Genomic DNA, 10,795 nt, shown 5'->3' on the forward strand with positions numbered 1-10,795 from the left:
CTCGGAAGGAAAAAAAAATGAAATGGAAGGTAGGGAGAGTGTGGTAAACAACTGAAAGCAAGAAGGTAGCATCTACTGCTTTCACAGGGCTCCCATATTTAGATATGGCTAGCATACACCAAAAAACACCAAAGACACTTCAAGTTTCAATGGCTTATACCTCTCTAGATATTTCTATCAAGGGATGCCTGGTGTAAGGAGCACACACCTGGGTGAGGTAAAACCAAATACACTGTGAGTGAGCTGGTCCAGGGCTTCTCCATGGCTTGAAAATCACAGAGCTTTTGTGATCAAAGACAAAATCCTGAGGGAAAGTGCTGGAAAGCCAGGTTTGCCACTCTTGCATGGAATCTAAAGCTGGGAGGTGTTGGGAGGGCAAACACACCACAGAGAGGGCACCACTGCCCCGCCAACCCTTTATTGTCACCTCTGGCAGCCTGCTGCCCTACCTACCAGGTTTGTCTGTCCTAAAATTCCAAATTGTCTTCCTTTCAAAAAATAACTTTGAAATGCAAATACTTCCAATTCCAACAAGAGGAGATAAATGCTTTTGTCTTCAATCCACTTTATATATTTATATACTGGTTTTATTAAAATACTCTGCAAATCATAATAGAGATATCTGCCTATTTATTCCATTTTTCATAACATTTGGCTTGTCTGAGTTCCTACGGTGAAAATACACAGATATTAAAATTATGTCATGCTGTGGAAATGCTAAATCTACAGCAACTCAGGCTGTACTAGTTTTTAAAAGACATAAATCTGAACACAACCTCTGAAATTGACCCTTTCTGACCCTCCAAGTGGGGCTTTTTTTATCTTGATGTGAACAGGGACCAAACCAGACAGGCTCTTGTATGTACAAAAGCCTTAGCTTGAAAGACATTTATTTTCAGAATTAACGTCAACAAAAAAATAAAAGAATGTCAAGGACGAGAAGCTTGAGAGAAAATCTGATGTCTAGTTAAAAACCCATAAACTGTTTTATTGTGCATTCACAGAAGCTTTGCAAAAAAAAAAAAAGGAAAAAAGTAACACAGCATCATTTTGCCACAAGAGGCAGGAATGATTGTGAATGCCTGTGTGGCTAAAACATTGCTAAGGCAACTATCTCCATGGTATCTAAGCTTCTAAGACATCAGTGCATCCAAGAAATTCTCAAATGATCACATCTTGAAGTAGTTACACTTTTATTTCTTCTTCTTCTCTCTTACCTTGCAAAGCCTCAATCAGCAATGAGACATAGGTGAAATGCTATCTTGTGAAGGTGAGGAGAGATTTTAGCCAAGAAAAGCCTATTTTGGGTACATTCTGGAGCTATGCACCACCAAGAGTTTTTAGCCACAATTAGAAACTGGTCCAGCAACCACCCATCCTGTCTTTGGCTAATACAGTGATAATAAATAAATAAAATAAATAAAAGAGCTAATACAGTATTTAAACCACATTTGTCACCCCTTTTCATTGTCACCCCTTTTCATCCCTTTCATCCAAGCAGCTGAACATCCACTCTAAAAGTACTAGTGGAGAAGTAATTTTTAGGTGCAAATAAGATTGACAGGTTATGTTATTTTATTTAAGAGACTTTTTGCATTTAAAAATTAAGAATTTTATCTTAGGGTCAAGAATTTAATCTTAGAGGCTATGAAATATCACATCTGCTCAAGGTAATGCCCAGAAATAATTTTTCCTGTCTTGCTCATGCTATTATTTATCAAAACCTTTTTCCCCCAAGATTGGAAAAAAAAAATCTCCTCTGCACTGTCACCTTCCCATTTTCAGGCAGAAACTGAAATTCTAAAAAATTACTAGCTGAGGAGGGATGCATATATTCTATATATACATTCCCCTCCAGACATGCATTTCCCCACAGCTTCCCCACAAGTCAGAGCTGATGTTGTCCCTCCTGTGGCAAAGACACCTGCAAGTGCTCACAGCAGCATGGAGGAGATTTGCTGCTCTCAGCCTGTGGCTCACAGAAACAGAGCAAGGCTTCAGTACTGTAGCTCAGAATTCCTCCCACCACAGGCTTTTCCTCACATGGCCACTGATACACATAATCCTGGCCCTGCCATCCTGGGGACAGGGAGATGAAAACTCAGCTGAAAACCTACTCCTAGAGTTACAATCTAAAATTACACACACACACACACACACACACACACACACACATTCCCGCAATGCCATTGCCAAGACATTAATTTATATCTATTTATTTTGAGTAAAGTACTGCAGTATCTAATGTTGCCATGTGCAAACAAGAACTCTTGGTATTTAATTGGTTTGTTTTCTCTTATAAATTGGAAGTGTCTCTAGCTGTAGGAAGGCAGGAAGGCTGGTTTGGATACACAGAGTGTAAGAAATCCCTTTGACATCTAGGATTTCACAGTTCCAGTGCTGCTGTTCTCCACAAATCCCTGCCTATCCTACATAAATGATCCCCATTATCTCATAGGATGATGTTAGAGATTGCAGAGAAAAAAGCTGTGCAAAGCAGACCTCTTGAATGACTGGGAAGATGACAGAGTATGGATGTACAGAGTGGGGCTGCAGGACAGCCCACAGCAGATCATCACCACTGACCTGTCCATGGTTTTGGGGTTGTCTTTTTTTGCCATCCTCAAGTGCCAAGAGTAGCAGTGAGGTAAACCTTTCTCATTATGCACCAAACATACAAATAAGACTCCATTATGTTCCTAAGATTCCTGTCTAAGACTCCCCACTTTTGTTCCCCATGATTTCTTGGCCCAGGGCTGCAGGAAGGGCTATTTAGCAGGTGGAAGCAGGGTGATGGCTTATAAGAGGCTTTGTCTCCATCAGTCTGCCCAATAAGAAATGGTTTCAAACTTCCCCCAAGAGAGCTGTTCCCATGTAGTGGCTTGCAGGCACACCCAATGCTTAAGCCCTGTTACCTTATATTCTCTCTCTCATTGGGTTTTAAAGTGTTTCAAATACCACACTTGCAAACTGGCAAAACTTAACAGCTTTCAGCAAGTTGCTGCATTTCCTTAGTCAGAAGGAGGGTGTTTGCCTGAGAGCAGTTAATTTTCCTAACCCATGTACTAGATGCTGAGACCTACTGGATGTGGGGCAGCATGGAGCCATTCCCTGCGACCTTACATTCCATGCTGTTGATCTGGGACAGACATTCTCGTGTCCAAGAATGTGAAAAAGGAGGACTTGAGGACTTCAGCAGAAGACCCTAGATCTCAGGGCAAGATAGTCTTTGCTGCACTTTAGTGCCTTCCTGTAGCTGGCAGGCAGCCTGTGCTGGCACAAGGCTCCTAGGGATGTCCCAGCTCAGCAAAAGCAGGCATTACTGATGAGACCCTGCTGCTCAGACCTTACTGCTGTGTTAAGGCAGCAGCCCCTGGTGCTCACAAATGGCCTTGGCTTCATCAGTGCCTGGGCTGCTCACAGGGCTGATGGGGATCCAGCACCACAGCTCCGCTGGGAGATGCTGACTGAAACAGGACACAGGAGAAATCTTGCTGTGCTCAGGGCCAAACTTGGCCTCTGCAAAGGCTGGAGTCCCCAGTCTCCTGATGCTGCTGTAATCCAGCAGCTGCTGAGCCTGCAGACATGGCATTGCCTTCTGGGGACTGGCATTGCCTAGACTCCCACAGAATTCAGGGAGGCCTGGGAGTGGAGGCCTTACAGGATGGAGGTTCCTCCCTGCAGTGAGGTGGTGGCCAGGCTAGAGAGTCCTGAGAAGAGAAGGGAGTTTGTAAATCGGGATGGGGGTTAGAATAAGTGGGTCTGCACCAGAGGGGTGGTGAGGGAAGCTGAGGGCTTTGACAGAGTGCATGGACAGAGTTCAAAGGCTTATTTGTACAGACATGACTCAAACAGCTTAAGAGGGGAGACAATTTGCAAGAAGAAAAAACAAACATACAAACACACAAAAAAAGAACCCACAAAAAAACCCACACCAAAAAACCCAACAAACAAACAAACAAACAAAAAAAAAAACCAGAAAATAAACACATAGCATTGTGGCTAAACCTTCAGCAAGCCATACGCGGGCACAGGCTGCCGCCTGCCGGCTGCCTGATCACAGGCCACAAACCGTTTTTCCCTGGGGAAAAAAAAAAAAAAAACTCCTTACAGGCGAGTCCAATTTTTAAAGCCGGCTGTCAGAGGAGTGTCTGCATTCCCAGGCCAGGGGTGGCTGCAGCACCCGCCTGATGGTGGTACCTGGGTAAAACATCTGTAGTCAGCCAGCGGGAGCTGCTGCTGGGGGCACGGGAATGCTGGCACAGCATCCCATTGTGTGCAGGTGCGGTGGGAAGCAGGTTCCAGTGTCCTACAGGGAACTGACAGCAGTGGCTCACACACCAGCTACTGCAGTCAGGCCAGGCAGACCTTAAGAATTTAATAGATGGAATCACAGATCAGTTTGGGTTGGAAGGGACTTTAAGAACATGTAGTTCCAACCCCCTCTCATGGTCAGGGGCACCTTCCACTAGACCAGGTTGCTCAAAGCCTCATCCAACCTGGCCTTGAACTTTGCCAGGGATGGGGCACTCACAGCTTCTTTTGGTAACCTGTTCCAGTGACTCATCCCCCTCAGAGTAAAGAACTTCTTCCTCATATCTAATCTAAACCTACTCTCAGTTTGAAGCCATTCCCCCTTGTTCTATCTCTACATGTCCTAGTACAAAGTCCCCCTCTCCAACTCCCTTGTAGCTCCTTTGGGTATTGGAAATTGCTATTAGGTCTCCTCAGAGCCTTCTCTTCTCCAGGTGGAGCAATCCAAACTATCTCAGCCTGTCTCTACAGCATGTGCAGGTTACTCTGATTAAAAGATGCTTAGAAATCAGGCAGTTATGAAAGGAAAGTAGACTCAGTCTACTTCCTGTCACAACCTAAGTGTAAACCCAGAGATTTTTTTTTCTCCTTTAGCTATGCTTTTTTTGCCATAAAGTTAATGTTTCTGTATTCTCTTAAAAATGAGATAAATATACCATATCTCAATAAAGATAAATAGCCTGCTAAGGTGTCCAGGGCCTTTCATGGCACTTCTGTGCAAGAATGTGAAACGAGTCACACTCATGAGTTAGATTTCAGCACTCAAATTCTGCTAGAGGACTTTTGAGAGCTTTATACTACTCTCTTTTGCCCTTCATAAACTTTCCTTACATGGCTATGGGAAGAAAATGAGATCTTACACTCTTAGCTCACTTTGAAGAGCTTCTGTGGGTTACTGCCAAGATCTGAAGATAGAGATAGGCAAGAAATGCCCAACTCTGAAGCCTCTGTGAGGGTCTTCAGTCTCTGAAATCTTTCAGTACTTTGAAATCTTCAAAGTCTTCCAACAGGTCTTTATTGATTAATACAGACTGATGATGTTATTTTATTTTAGGCATGTCAGACTAAGTATATAGAAGTGTTCTATGATCTTATTTGGTGCATATGAAAGTATTCATAACATCCTTTTTTTAATTATGAGCAAGACAGTAGGAAGAGGTTGATTAGCTGACACTGTATTTTGAAATTGTTAAAATAAGCTGGTTACCTTCTGCTTTGTTTCAGAAATAAAAAAGTAGGATGACAGGTGGAAAAGAAATATCTTTACAGGGTGAGTGGTCGAGGAGTTTCTTAGCTTTATTTTTCTACTGAATATTTTTCTATTAAATATTACATGTTCATAAGAAATTTTTCTTTAGACTTTCAAGCTGAACACTAAGCTCCTAAAAACAAAGTGCATGGAAAAAATGTGTTATTGCCTCCCAAATGGCATGCCTAGATGATTGTTATTCCCACAATGTCAATTGTTCTTATGTTTAACTTGATAAACTGCAGGTGCTGGAAATTGCTGCAGCAGCTAGAATACTGATACACAATAAGGGCTCATGTCACATTTCTCCTGTATGCTTTTAGCCTAAATTTACTTCATAAAAAAGGTGATGAAAAGCAGTCTCTTTGCACAAAGGAATTAGAGCCTCCATATGCCTTGGCAGCTGTATGATGGAAAAAAGATGCTGCCAACAGCTGCAGGAGAGTAGAGTTCACAATATTGTTGGTGTCTCCTTATTGCAAACACGCAGCAAAGCAGAACAAGACTTTTTCCTGGAGGACCCAGGTGCAAATGGAGGTAGCAGTGGCATAGACTTGAAGTTTTCAACTGTCCTCTTTGCCCTAGTATTATCAGGACTTTTGTTTATGAAATGCCCATTGATGCAGCAACTATTTCAAGTGGTAAACAAAGCCACGTACTACTTTGGATTATATAATTATACTTTTCATAATTATTTTAAAATTTCCATAGCCTGATAATATGGCTAGAATTTTTACTCCACTGCAGGTAAAAATAACATTATTTGTTGGTATTGACCATAATACATCCAAGATAATTAAACCAAAGAGTGGACACTAAGGGAGATAAGTATTTTACATAGATTCATTTCTATATTCAATGCTCAAAAAATGTTGCAGGTTTCATTTACGTTTTAAAAAATTGCTTTATCCGTTTAAAAATCTGCTTTCTTCCTGTACTAAACAGTTTCATGGCTATATTCAGAAATTAATTATCATCACAGGACAAACATATTTCCCGTTTTACATTTATTTTTGCAATGAATACAAAAATAACATTCTTCGGAGACAGTCATGGCAAAAAACAAAGCAAAGCATTCTGGGAGCCAGACAGTGACTCTGTAAATGGATGTAGCTGTACTGATTCCAGGCATCAGAGTACTTCTTCTTTGCAGACAGCCAAAGGGATTTGGTTCTGTTCCTATCAAATTTTGCTTTGATTTTAGCCAGGAAGGGGTCAGACCCAATTGAGATAATAAGTCTGTTTGGATTAGAAATTTCAGTGGTATTCTAATAATCTGTTCTGGTATAAATCAAAAACAAACCAAACCTACATTGAGGAAGCAAGGGTGAAAATGAAAACAGATGCATTTACATCTTTCTTTTCTGGATTTGGGCACTCTGTTTGCACCCTTCTGCTGAGCAGAGCTTTTTACCTCCCTCATTGTAAATGAACCTGCTTTTATGTGCATTCATATTTCTTAGACACAAATGTTCACACAAGAGAAAGAAACACAGCTTCCTCAATGAAAACTGGTGTGGTGCTGAGGTCACTGGTTCATGTTATAGTCCTGAAAAATTCATTAACTCCTCTCTCAACTTTAAGCATTCTTACAAAACCAAGAAGCTGAAAACACATACTATGGGATGTAGATTTGTGAAACTGGCAGCTTTCTGGAGTGTTAAAGCTTATGAAAATCCAAATCCAAGATAAAATGTATGGAATGTGAGCCTTGCCTTAGGGCTTTATCCAAAACACAGTGAGGTTAGGGAGAGTCCTTCCACTGACTTCACTCAGCTTTGGACTGAGCCTTTCAAAGATGTAAAACACAGGCTTGAAATGCCTAGATTGTGGATGAGGTTTGGTTTGAAAAAGAAAATGTCCGAGTTCAAAACTCAAAGGGGAAGCCTAAGTGATGGAATCTCAAAGCCAGAATATCAAAATTACACAGAGAAACTGCAGCCTTCACATTGGCAAGCTGACAGCATGAGGAGAGGAAATGTGAGAAGGGGACGCCAGAGCAGCCCCAACCCTCAGTATGAGTATCTATGTTCAGACTGGTATATTTCCACTTTCTATGGCTGCTCCCTGCCTACCACAATGTTCTCCTCCTCTCTCACCCATGGGCAGCACTCTTCTCATGTTGATGGGAATGTGACTTTTTTATTTAGGTGAATTGTGAATTATTTTATTTAGGTATCCCTGGGAAGAAGATGCTTCAAATTTAGCACAGAAGCAGAACTTTCATACTTCAGTAAATAGGAAGAGCAATAAAATCTCTTGAAGTGTTCAAGCAATTTAAATGTTCAGCAACTGGGGATTGCTTTAAGCATTTAAGAGGAGGGGGTGAAGCCACAGCCTAGCAGCTGCTGGAGACAGGATGGAATTCTCCCTTCCCTGCTTTACTATACATTTAAGCTTGTCTCAGGGCTAGGGTGTACCTTGTCTGCCAAATAACATTTTTTCATCAGATTTCATTCAGGAAAGCTATAAATTATTTTGATACTTTGAGGAAATACATTACTGTATGACCAGGAGAGCACACCTGAGTGTGTTTTCCTGAAATGGGGAATGAGGGTGGCCTCTCTGTTCAGATTATCTTAAGCAAGCTGCCCCCTGCGAGTGATTGTGTTTGTTGGCGCTCACGGGAGACAGTGCATTCCTGGGCAGAAAGTTCATTGCACAGGAGCGTAATTAGCGAGCCCTTCTGAGAGTCATTCCAAGTCTCCAGAAGGTCTGCAGCAAGAATGCATTTCTGAAGCAGCTGCTTAAAGATCTGAGGGAAACTTGGCTGGAAGAACAGCCACATGATCCTCCAGCCCCTCGAGTATTTTTGGCTTTCAGGCGCTAAGTCCAACGTGACATGACAGCCTTACACAACCAAAACCTTACCATCAACCAACAGGGTAAGGGACGGCTAAACAGAATGGGGAAGGAGATGTTCACCCACCTTTCCCTTCCTTTATTTATGCTTCTCAAAGCTTTTTAGCCTCGAACAGTTTGGGTGGAAGTGAAAACATCCCACAGCGGCTCTGGCTGTGGTGCAGGGCAGCACACCACCTGACAGCAAGTTGTCCTGAGCATGGATGAGCGCTGAGAACATCTTGTGTCTGGGCAGACCTACAGGCACAGATAGCTCTGGGCTTTTGAAAAGTTTGGATGAGTTTGTTTTATGTCTAGCTCTAGCCCTCCATCATTGCACTACCCCTTTAAAAATACCTAATGGAATATAGCCCCTGAAAATTATAACTTGCAGGTCGTAGAGCTCAACAGAGGGCTGTAAGAAACTATCACCTTGCTGTGTGACAATTGGTATCACTCTGCTCTTGGTCCCTATCCTTATATTCTGGAAATGACACCCTATTCCCACTATAGGATACAGGTATAAATAAGAGGAAATGAGATAAAACTGTAGGACCTGACACTCACACTAATGGCTTTACACCCAACCATGAAGCTAGAGCTAGATATATTTGCACTTACTCTAAATCCTATTTTCACAGTCAAAGTGGTGTAAATGAATGCTGAAGTTGGTGGGAATAAGGGCAGTTTATCTTCAAAAAGATAAAATGACCTCTCTAAAGTTTACAGAATACAGATTTTTCTTTCTCTGATACAATCTAGAAATCTTACCCTAGCAACCATAAGGAAGTGGAAGACAATGACTAGATAATTTTGTGCATCCCAAAGTCTTTGATTTAAACACATATCACTCTTCAGGAGATCTGAAGATATTATGTATTATTCTAAGATATGTATGAATTTCACATCAAACTGCAGATATTTGTCTCTTTTTGCTTCATACACAACCATTACTAGAGTATGGATAATTGTTAGATGAAATACACTTCTTTGGATTTATCAAAGTTCACAAAAATTTCCACGTAGCAGAAATAATTCTGAGTTAGCAGAAATAGTTCTGAGTTAGCAGAGCAACAAAAAATTCTAAATAATTAACTTCTTCTGACAGCCAAGTAGTCTGTCTTTTAAAACAAAATATCAGTTATTTGAAAGTAAATCGAGTCTCCTTGATGCTCAGAATTGTAACTCAACTAATGTGTTGTTTAGTACAGTCCAAAATTCTTTGAAAATGCTCATGAAATGTGTTGCATCCAAACTGATAAACCTTTTTCTTTGGGGGGGTGGGGGTACTTTAAAGCAGTCTGCAGGTAAATACAGAATAATCTGATTACCAACAAAATTAATTAGTTTCTCATCTGTTTCATTAAAGCCAAGAAGTTGGAGCTCTGGGTTAATTTCTACAACAGAGTATAATATGTGGCTAAACAATACCAATACTCATGAAGAGGGGAAAAGCTGTCTACAATGTGTGAATGACTGATAAATATATGGAACCCATTTATATAAGAAAACATAACTTTGTTCCTTTCAAAATTTAAGAAAAAACAGTAACAACTGCTGGAACTGGTATGAGAAGTTTCTCTTTAAAGACACAGACTCATTTGGTTTAGGGTTGCATGCCCTAAAATTATTGAGATACCTTTGCTTAATGGACAGAAATGTAATTTGAATTTTTAGGGCTGTAAATTGTTTTTAAGGCAGTCTACTGGGCCCATTTAGAGAAAACATCTCTGCAAAGAGACTCATGCAAATAATAAGTCCAGGTATAAGGATTGAAATCTATTTATGGAAAAAAAATTAAATGAAGCTGTATCTCAAAGAGCTGTGGCCCTGCAAAATGGCCCGGCATTGAACGCACAAAGCAAAGCTACAATATCCTGCACCATGTAGCAAAAGGATGAATACAATCCCTGAAGGTGTAAGTGGGTAGAAACTGAGATTGGTTTTTTCTCTCCATGTAAGAATTTGTTACTCACCAAGTTCTGCGTAAAGTTCCAAGGTGCCCTTTTGGAATAGAATTTTGAAGGAGGGAGGCAGTATAGAGAAAAAAAAAAAAAACCTCCATGAAAATAATTCTAGAGCTTGAGAAATGCCATACCACAAAAGAGATTGTTGGTATTCCACCTGCTTCCACTTTTCAAAAGAAAAAAACAAAAGGATGTAGCAATGGCACAGTTACTGGGCCACCTTCACAGAGACAAAATATCTGGTTCTAAAAGGCTTTTGCACTTAATGGAAAAGGCATGACACAAAGTGAAGGCTGGATGCCGATGACAAATAAATTCAAACAGGAGATACAGCCTGATTTTTATTAAGTTTTTTTTAAGTCATTGCACTGATTATGCACTGAAACAAACTACTGAGGACAGCATGTCTGTCCTGGCAATGTCT

The sequence above is a fragment of the Agelaius phoeniceus genome, chromosome 2, assembly GCF_051311805.1.
Source record: "Agelaius phoeniceus isolate bAgePho1 chromosome 2, bAgePho1.hap1, whole genome shotgun sequence".
In the NCBI taxonomy this organism is placed as follows: Eukaryota; Metazoa; Chordata; class Aves; order Passeriformes; family Icteridae; genus Agelaius; species Agelaius phoeniceus.